This window comes from Nycticebus coucang, chromosome 7, assembly GCF_027406575.1.
Source record: "Nycticebus coucang isolate mNycCou1 chromosome 7, mNycCou1.pri, whole genome shotgun sequence".
NCBI classification, from domain to species: domain Eukaryota; kingdom Metazoa; phylum Chordata; class Mammalia; order Primates; family Lorisidae; genus Nycticebus; species Nycticebus coucang.
The window spans coordinates 104,832,483-104,843,915 of record NC_069786.1 but is presented as its reverse complement, the minus strand read 5'-3'; positions in this window follow the sequence as shown (position 1 = coordinate 104,843,915).

The window sequence follows — 11,433 nt, the reverse complement described above, 5'->3', positions numbered from 1 at the left end:
GAAAGTCAATACATGAAAAGCTTAGAACAGCCAGGATTTTGGAAGCGGGACCCAGGAGCAAGTGCAAACCTATAGTGAGAATAACTCCTGTGAGAGGGTGGCCCTCCTTGTAGGGCCCAGGGACTGGCATTTCACCTCTCTTGGTCTCCTCCATAAAGTGAGGTCTGAATGCCTACATTTCAGAATTTCTTCATGAGTTATACACATATGTAACACAACTATGCAATTTGAGTACAGTGCCTCAAATATAGGTGCTCCATTATTTAGAGTTATCAATGTAAAAAAATGAAATGCCTGTGTATGAGGGAAAGAAAATGCTCTTCTTCTGTGAGTGTGTTCTTATTAGGATTATGGCTAAAAGAAGAGCTATTCAACTAAAATTAACTTAACCTTCTAGATTAGAACCAAGAAGCAGACATGTAGCAACTGAACTGAATGCAAGGGGATAATAGCGTTGATCACAGGTTATTCTTGCTTGGAGGCAAGGCTAGGATGGGGGAAGAGGTGGCAAGATGTGTCCAGGGTGAGCTCTTCCATGCCCTCAGCCACAGGTCCTGAGAGTATGCAACCCTTCTGTGCCACCCTAGTGCCTGTGCTGTTCTGGGGACCTCCTCCATGGAGCACCTGGCCCTGATCTGAGTACTTTCTTTTTCACAGTACCTGTAGACACAACAGCCATTGTTATCAGACTTCTTTGGCTTCCAAAGAACTCTAGAAGGAGATCATTACAGGACCTGATATGAGATGGGGCACAGAGGTACATTTAAGGCTATAAAATTTAACTGCAGAGTTGATTTCATGTCCAGTTGTCAAAGTACACAGAAGGACTTGCTAAAATTTCCACAGTTGAGAGTGGTAAGTCATGACCTCATTCTTTCTCACACCAGCCTTGGTATAAACGCTAAGAATAGCAAGCAGAGTCTTTTATGTTGGCTCAAGATCAACACTGGGGGCTGGAAGACACCAGTCATTTTCAAGAGCTAGCAACAAACGGAGTCTGATGGTGGTTGGTGGGTAGCCTCCAACATACACGTTTTTCTTAGACATTGTTTTCAAAAATGTCTGGAAAGGTCCAGCACTTTCATTACTCAATTAACTCAACCCCATTCTTATTCTAAATCATTTATAAGCATAACCTGATAATAACTAACACTTTTACTCAGTGTTAATTGGAATGATTTGATAAAATTATCCAAAGCCAGGTTTGTGAAAATAGCAATTTCTACATCAGGAATGTATTTGTCTGTACGTAACAGAAAGCCCAACTACAGTGACTATTACCACAGAGGTGTATCACTCCTCATGTAACAAGATATCCAGAGTCCGGTAGTTTCTGATGTGGGTTCAACTCCTTGGTGCTCTTGGTCTTTCCCTCACAGTCACAATCAGCTGCGTAGCTTCAACTCCCGAGGCTGTATGGAAGGCGGAGTGGGAGACGGACTCCTTGCTGTCCCCTTTACTGTCCCCACACTGCTCCCTTGGTATGGATTCAATTGTATCCCCTTCCAAAAAAGTTATTTCAAGGTCCCAACCCCCACTAGCCCTGAATCTTAACTTAATTTGGAGTTGGGTCTATCCAGAGGTGATTACATTAAAATGGGATTGTTGTAGTGGACCTTAACCCCATAGGACTGTTGTTCTTATTAAAAAGTGGAATTTAGATGTAGAGACATGCATCTTGGGGGAATCCCATGTGGATGGGAAACATCCATCTATAAGCCAGAGACGAGGACTGGAACAGATCTTTTCCTCACAGGCCTCAGAAGGAACCAATCTTACAGACACCTTGGTTTCAGACTGCTAGCCTCCAGGACCATGTTTGAAACACCCAGGTTGTTGTTACAACAAACTAATACATCCCAGAAGACTTTCTTTTATGTCTTATTAGCCAGAACCCTAATCCTGGTACCCCTACCTGTAAGATAACCTGGGAAATTTTGTATTTAGCTGAACATATTCCAACTAAAGAATTAGGGAGTCTGATAGTGAAGGGGAAAAAAGGGATAGGGGAAAAAATCAATAGCATTTTCCACCAGGGAGAAAATACTTGTGCTTAATGCATGGCCATAGGGTGGGTAACTCTCCCTCCAATGCCAGCGACAGGTTTGAAGTTACACAGTAGAGATAAACTTGTGCACTCACTTGGCCACTGCTTGCTGTGTAGTTCCACAAAAGTTGCCTTAGCCTTTGAGCCTTGGCTGTTTTATCTGACAAATGGGAATAATAATCTATGTTCTTAGCATTTAAATGCTAGCGACTCTATGAAGGTTTTGTGAGGACCAAATAAAATAGCAGCTACAAAAGTAGTTTTGAACATATAGTAGCCTGTTCAGCTGTAAAGGATAATTAAGGAGGAGATATTTCAGTTTCTATGTCTTGGGAATGAAGGAAGGTTGGAACAAAGGGGACTTCTCTTAGAAGTTAGAGCAAGTGGGGCAGTGCCTGTGACTCAAAGGAGTAGGGCGTTGGCCCCATATACCAGAGGTGGAGGGTTTAAACCCGGCCCTGGCCAAAAACTGCAAAAAAAAAAGAAGAACTTAGAGCAAATGAATAGGGGAACAGCTATTCCTCAAAATCTAATTCTTACCAACAGGAAGTACCATCAGATGATGCGGAAGGAAAGACAACTCTGTCCCCTCAGAATAAATAGTAGTCGGGCGGCTGGATGTGGCCAGATGGACTTGGCTCTAAGGTTCCGAAGGCCATTTACAAATTTAGAAAAAGATGGCTCACAACCCATGGCCTATAACAATGTTTCTCAAAGTTTATGTATTTTATTTTGAGATAAGTTCTTGCTTATCTCAAAGCAAGACTAACCCAGGTTAGTCTTGAACTCCTGGGCTCAAAGGATCCTCTTGCCTCCGTCTCCCAAGTAGCTGGGGCTAGAGGCACATGCCCACCTTGCCGCTCTAAGTTTAATGCGCACACTTGGAATTGCAAGGCCTGTGTCAGTGAAGGGGAAGCTGACCTGAGAGGACAGGAAGTTTTCAAGACTGAAATTATGATAACACAGAGGGGAATAACCCTACCAAGGATGATGTTAGGAACCAAAAGTTTCTGACCTATCTTGGGAGGTATGCTCAACACACTCAGTTTCCAAAAAAAAGTGTGAAGTTGGACAGGGAGACATGTAACTGAGGACAATTATAAACAAATGGTGTAGATGTGTATAGAAGGCATTAGACAGAGCAGGCTATGTTATCCAAAAATTAAAGAACAATGTTAAGAGTACTCAAGAGAGAGGCCCACAGCCAAGATTCTACTTTTCTTAGCACTATGACAATCTATTTGGAAGTTCATAAAAATCCTTTCTTGGGTCAGACTATATTTTGGTTCTTAACATTATTTCTTAGCAAAATTCTAGAATTAATTATTGTGAACTGATAGCTTATATGGGCTTAGCCACAATTTCCAGGAAACCTATGCCCCCCAGTTGGAGTCTGGCCATACAGTGCAATGGCCTTAAGAGGTAACCCAGCCATAGGCTAAGGGATTGTGCATGTGGTATATATAAGCAAAGCCATTGAAAGGCTTCCTGGTATCCTCATGCACAAGATAATGAGAAGGGTATAACAGAAACGCACTGAGGTTATAGGTACCCCTGCCTAAATATACTTTGAAGAAGTTCAACATGGAGGGAACTCGAACTTTTCAAAAGGATTCATCATGCTAGTGTTGTCTCAGATATTGTCTTCTGAGATTTGATGCAGCAAAACACAGGGTAGTGGCTACACATCCAGGCTTTGGAGTCAGCTCACCTGGCCCTGTCACTTAGGAGCTGGGGCCCTGGGTCAGTTACTTAACCTCTCTGTGCCCAAGTCTTTTTGTATAATATATGTGTAATAGGTATATAATTAGTAACTAATTCAGAATGTTGTTGTGAGCATGAACAAATATATGTCTAGTATTCGGAATGGTGGCCGACAGGTAAAAAGCTTGATACATGTTAGCTATTATCATAAGGCCTATCCAATTTATAGGTGACATGGAATTAAGAAAGATAACAAATGTGTTAGATTAAAAACAAGACTCAAAAAACATTTTGACAGAAAAAAAAAAAACTTGAGCTGAATTTAAAAATAAGAAGTTTAATAAGTACACATGAAAGTCTTGTCTTGGGGCAAACTGACCAGAAAAGAACGAGAGAGGCCTGTTTTTACATTAGCACATGTGATGAATGACTTACAGGTTTCTAGTTGATTGTAAGTTTAATGTTAGTTAACCATGAGATACACTTATAAAAAAAAAATTATGTTTAGGTTCCCTAAAGAGAAATAAGTGTTGAGAACCAAGAAAAATATAATCCAACTTTACCCTTGTTCTGGTTGGTCCATACTTGGAATAATAGATCCCATTCTCATCACAGTATTCCTCAGAGTGGCCATTGAAAAACAAGCACACATGATCAAACCAAAACACTAGAGGGACTGAACCCATATTTCTTTTCACTCCATTTACATCTTTTATTATTTTATTTCAGATTAACATGAGGTATATATGACTGGGTTGCATAGCTTGCTTCTGTAAGGTTAAAGTCCGAGTTGTAATTGCGTCCTTCACCCAGGAAGTGTGTAATGTATACCAAGGCCAGGTACCCGCTGGGTGGGAACTCACTCAACCCCACCCTCCCCTTCTCTCTACTTGAGTTTAATGGAGTTTTTCTCTCATGTGAACATGTAGTCGTTAATCTACTTGTTTCAGTTTAGTACTAAGTACATGTGATGCTTGCTTTTTTATTCTTGCAATTCACTTAGTTCTCCAAATGTGTCCATGTTGTTACAAAAGATACAAAATCTCTATCTTTTTATGGCTGAATTGTATTCCATGGTATACATATACCACAATTTATTAATCCATTCATGGGTTGAAAGGCACTTTTTTGGAAAGGAAAGTTTTTCCATCTTTGTGATTGTGAATTGTGCAGCTAAAAACGTTTGTGTACAGAGTTCTTATGATAAAATGTCCCTTTTTCTATTGAGTAGATACCTAGTAATGGGATTGCAGGATCAAATGATACATCTACTTTTAGTTCTTTGAGGATTCTCCATACTTCTTTCCATAGAATCCATACGAGTTTGTAGTCCTAACCATTAGCAGTGCATAGTGTTCCCTTTTCTCCACACCCATTCTAGTATCTATTGCTTTGGGTGGGACCTTGTGATGTGGGTCCTTCTCACTGGGGTTAGATGATATCTAGAAGTAGTTTTGATTTACATTTCTCTGATGAATAGGGATGATGAGCATTTTTACATGTGTTTGTTGGCCATTTGTCCTCATGAGAAAAGTTTCTTTTTATGTCTCTCATCCAGTTTTTGATGGAGTTGTTTGCTCTTTTCTTGTTGATTTCTTTGAGTTCTTTGTAGCTTCTGGTAATTAGCCTTTTATTGGATTTGTAGCATGCAAATATCTTCTCCAATTCTGAAGATTATCTCTTTGCTTCATTGATTCTGTCCTTAGCTGTGCAGAAACTCTGCAACTTGATCAAGTTTCACTTATTTTTGCTGCTGCTGTGATTGCCAGTGTGGTCTTCTTCACAATTCTTTCTCTAGGCTGATTAGATTAAGAGTTTTCCCCACACCTTTTTCTAGGTTTTTCTTAGTTTCATGCCTTAAATTTGAACCTTTTATCCATCATGAGTTAATTTTTGTAGTTTTTGAGATGTGTAGATCTGGTTTCAATCCATTACATGTGGCTAACCAGTTCTCTGAGCAACATTTATTGAATGAGATTCTTTTGTTTATGGTATGATTTTGTTTGCTTTCTCAAAGGTCAGATGGCAATATGATGCTAGATTCTCTATTCTGTCCATGGAACTATGACTTGATTTTTATGACAATACCATACTGTTTTGATCACTATAGACTTGTAATATAACCTAAAGTCTAGAAAAGTGATGCCTCCCGATTTGTTCTTATTTCATAGAATTGAGTTGGTTATTTGAGGGTTGTTTTTTTTTTTTTTGGTTCAGTATGAAATGTAGGACTATTTTTTTAAAGATACTCAAAGTATGACATTGGAATTTTAATGGAGATTACATTAAATCTGTAGATTGCTTTAGGTAGTATAGATATTTTCACAAAGATGATTTTTCTAAGCCATGAGTTCTTCCATATGTTAACCTCTGCTATTTCTTTTTTCAGTGTTTCAAGGTCTCTCGTAGAGATCCTTCACAATCTCTGTTAAATATATTCCAAAGTATTTCATTTTCTTTGATACTACTGTGAAGGGTATTGTGTCTTTGAGCTGATTCTTAGCTTGACTATTGTTGGTGTATATGAAGACTACTAATTCATGTACATTGATTTTATATCTTGAGATCTGCCAAAGATGTGATCAGTTCCAGGAGTCCTGTGCTCGAGTCCTTGGGGTTTTCTAGGTATAAGATTGTATCATCAGCAAAGAGCAATAGTTTGACCTCCTCCGTCCCTATTTGGATAGCCTTGATAGCCCTCTCTTGGGTAATTGCTTTGGCCAGGACTTCCAGCACTGTGCTGAAGAGCAGCAGCAATAGTGGACATGGTTCTATCATTCTAGTTCTAAGCAGCAATGCTTTCAGTTTGTCTGCATTCAATATGATGTTGGCTGTGAATTTGTCATAACTGGCTTCTATCCATTTAAGGAACGTCTCCTCTAGGCCAGTTTTCATAAATATTCTCATCAGAAAAGGATGCTAAGTTTTGTCAAATGGTTTTTCTGCATCTATTGAGAGGATCATATATATGGTCTTTGATTTTACTTCATTTATGTGGTGAATTATGTTTATAGATCAGTGAGTTTTCAACCAGTGTGCCATGGCACCTTGGTGTGCTGAGAGGATCTTAGGGGTGCCCAAGCACAATGTTGTGCCACAAAAATTTTGTAGACATGCTCTTGAAGTGCTTGCTTTTGCTTTTATTGTTAGTTTTAGTTAAGAAGTTAGGACTTTGAAATTTAAAATCCAGTCTCATTTGGTTCAAATCCAGGCTCTATTACTTCTGTGCTCTGTAATCTTGAGCAATTTACTTAACCTCTTAACAAAATAGGGATGATGACAATAATATCCATTCCTTGGTGGTGTTTGGAGGATTTAAATGGGAAAATCCATGTAAGAGATTTAGTGTAGCACTTGATGCTTAGTGAGCATTCAACTAATTATTCTAAACTAGCTTCATTCACTTTTACTATGTAGAAGAAGTATAAAAATGAGGGGAAAAGGGCGCATACATATATGCATACACACACGGAGGCCCTCACTCAAAACTAGTGTTGCTTTCAGATGCTCCCCTTTCCCCACCCCTCCACCGTCCTCCATCTTCCCTTCCTCCTCCACCTTCTGGGCATCCTCCCCCTCTTCCTGTCTCTGAAATTTTATATTTACATTTTTTTCAATAATTTATTATGAATGTTTTTAAACACATAGCAAAATTGGAAGACTTTTCTAGTGAATAACCATAAACAAATGAGATTCTGTGCTCTAGGGACATTGATTCATGCTAAGCAAATTTATAAGGAACTACTATTTAAATAACAACATCACTTGATCAGTGTTTCATGGGAGAAACAGCTAGAATGATAATGATTATCCGTTATTCTATCTTTCTTCTTCCCTTATTCCTTAGTATTTGAACTCTGTCTTTTACTTAATACTAACAGTTTTTGGATTAGAGTTTCTGGGTTTTATTGTATTTATTCATACTTCTTCTCCAGAAGCAGAAGAAATAATGTATGTAAATAAATGAAAGTGAATGCTCCATATTTACAAAGGGTAATCTCCTATACGTTAGTTCATTCGGAAGATGAAATCACAGATCAGAAGGCTGCTATGGGAAAGACAAATCACAAAGGAGAAATTCAAGGTTGTCAAATGCTTACTTTAAAGCCACCAAAATAGATCTATTTCCATCCTAAGTGATCTTAGAGGTCATGTAGGATGATGTTTATCCAAGGACAATGTAGAAAAAAGCTTGTTTTTAACCGATTCTTATTCTCTAGTTTTCCTTTTGCTGATGCTATTACTAGTTAACAGAAAAGTCTACTATTATGTTACTATGAAAGGTTACAATATTCAAGATTATAGTCTCTCTCAAAATGTAACAAATGTAGCAATATTTCCCTATAAACTGGGAAGTACCCATTTTCTTTTTTATTTCCTTCCTTCTTTCTTTTTTATGGTTAAGCAGGCACCGGGGCTGGGTTCAAACATGGTACCCCCAATGCATGGGGCCAGCACTCTAACCACTGAGCTACAGGTGCCCAGCCTAAAGTGCCTATTTTCTAAAAAGACTATTATCTCTAAAGCACTTTGTAAGGAACCTTCTCTGAAGAAGACAGATAAAGGGTCAACAAACATATGAAAAGATGCTCATTGTCCCCAATCATTAGAGAGATGCAAATCAAAACCACCCTGAGATATCACTTAACCCCAGTGAGAATGGCCCATATCACAAAGTCTCAAAGCTGCAGATGCTGGCATGGATGTGGAGAGAAGGGAACACTTTTATACTGTTGATTACAAATGAATACAGCCTCTTTGGAAAGAAGTATGGAGAATCCTCAAAGAACTCAAAATAGAACTTCCATTTGATCCTGCAATCCCATTACAAGGTATCTATCCAGAAGAAAAAACAATCTTTTTATCATAAGAACACTTGAACTAGATTGTTTGTTGCAGGATGTGGAACTAACCCAAGTGCCCATCAACCCATTAATAGATTAATAAATTGTGGTATATGTATACCATGGACTACTATTCAGCCATAAAGAAAGATGGAGATTTTATATCTTTTGTATTTACCTAGATAGAATTGGAGAATATTCTCTTTAGTATAAAGTATCACAAGAATGGAAAAGCAAGTATCCAACATAGTCAATACTGAATGAATCCAGTAGATGAACTAATACATGTCCACACAAGAGAAAAGCTCAATTTAATTCAAGATGGGGGAGGGGGATGGAGGAGGAGAAAGGGGAATTGGTGTGTTCTCACCTAGTGGGCACAATGGAAGGGTATATGGCACACCTCTTGGGTGAGGGGCCCAACTTCAACAGGGACCTTACTTAACAAATGCAAATGTTATAACCTAATCATGTGTACCTTCATATTAATCTGAAATAAATACACACTCGCGTGCATACACACACACAACCAAACAAAAACAGTACTCTGCGAAGTGGGTTCTTTTATGTGTCTCATATACTTTGTGTAGATTCTGGTAATTTTATTACAGAGATTTTTGCTAGAAGCGTAGAACTTTTATTCTCTTTCAAGCACATTTGATGTCATTTGAGCGAATACCATTTCTCCTGGTTAGGCCAATTTGACAGAAGACAGTGCAAACAATATTAGAGAAAGAGTAATATTTTTAAATGTTATTGAAAACATGTTGTATGTTCTTTAATTCATTCAAAAAAATTAGTTTGGTGAACCATTGCAGATAATAGATTCTCTATATGGTCATCAGCCAAATGCTAGGAATTTGTAATCTCAAAAGGCAGTCATGCACATGAACATCTAGAAAGGACCAAACAAGGGGGACTGATTTATCACATTCCTCAAAGATTGAAAATCGATACTGCAGAAAACCAAAGAATAGTTTGATTTGTGGCAGAGAGGGAGGGAGCCGGGAGGAATTCCACATTTGGACAAACTGGGTAGAGGCCCTGAGCTACTCTGAGTTGTCCTGCTTCTTGGCTGTCATCAAATGGAATTGCTCGAGTTCCCCAAATAACAAAAGCAGGCAAAGAGCATGCCATCCGTGATGTCTGGCACTGGGAAAAGCCAAAATGGAATGACTCTGTATAAATAGGACCACATTTGGTTAGAAAAATCACTGAGCATTGCAGAGCAGTAGAAAGAGAAAAAGGTTGGGAGAGAATGGCGAAGCATTCTAAGGCAGGCACTAATGCATTATTTCTTCCATTTAGATCCCACAAATGAACTGGCCTTAAAGCCTTTGACTAGCTTATTCCTAAGAAACACAGTGACCAGTATTAAAAAACTACAACTCAGCTGTCTTTTCTAATGGTTTAAACAACCATTCTTCTGGTAAAGAAAATCCAGTAGAATTCAAATGAGTCAGTCAGCAAAAGCTGCTGCCGACATTATTAATCTTCCAAACTACCCAGATCTATCATATACACAAAAACTCATCATTAGGCACTTGTAGAATGTGTATCCCTCACTTAAAGGAATGGTCATTGTCAGCAAAGTTTGCAGGACAGAGACTTTCTATCAAATCAATCTTATTCTCCCATTGATTTCCATTACAAAATCTGAGATGCATTCTGCTGTTAAATCCCATTAACTGCACACCAAATCCATTGGAAATGGCACTGTTAAAAGAAAAATGATAATATTCTGATAAAACGTTGACAGTGATATTTAATATATTAATAGTAACACAGTGTTGTATTCAACATGTCATAACAAAAAAATGCTCAAGTTGAAATGTAACACAGAATTACAAATGGTGCCTCACATACCACAAAGGGTAACAATCCCTGCAACATTAGTAACTTAATGTATCACTAACATCACAACTATGTGGGCATTCATTTCTATCATTATACAGGAAAAGTAATTCTTTCTATTATTTAAAAAAACTTCTTTCTCATTTGCTACTGGCCTGTTTCTCAAAATCTTTGTCCAGAAAACGTTGAATATTCTTAGATGGAGAAAATGAGCCAATTAGGTTCAATCATGAGGCCTATCCCTGTGCTTGCTGGGGGTTCTTCATCCCTGGAAGAATTGAGCATCTTCTAAAAGGAACATTGCAAAGGGCAACAGTGTATCTGATGAAGGTTAGATAGACACTTCAGATGCCTTTTTTAACTTCCAAGACAAGTTACTACCATCTCAGACACTGATCTTGATAATGTGTCTGTGTTTACCATTTTATTTTCAACCTAAGTGCTTTGCATAATATATGTTAAAGAAGGAATGCTTTACCTAATATATGTTGAACAACTGATTGAATTTAAATAATTTTGTTCTTCTTTAGAGGATAATGACACTTTTAAGTGTGGTAGCTCAAGCTAGAAAAGTGACTGCTGGTACCAATCTCCATAGGAATCTCATGACACAAGTCACAATGGCATTAAATGGCTAAACATTCTAAGGTCTGGGCAGGACATTCTTGACAGTGAACTTTGGCTGAATTCTTGAATTCTTTACCTTTGTCATTATTGTCAGTGAATTTCTGTTAAGCAGTAGAACCCCTGAGTTAGAGGAAAGAAGCAAATTGCCTCCCCAACCACGTGTCCACCACCCACAATGTACCAGGCTCTCCCTTTCCACTGCAATGCAAGATATAACATTCAGAGTTGGTTTGGCATTATACTTAAAAATAAATGTTTTATTTAACTATAACATACCCACAGAATTCTGGAAAGTTAATGGGAAGATTGGGATGTTTTCTGAAGGACAGAAGGCTGCCGGCCAAGAGTTCTTGGTTA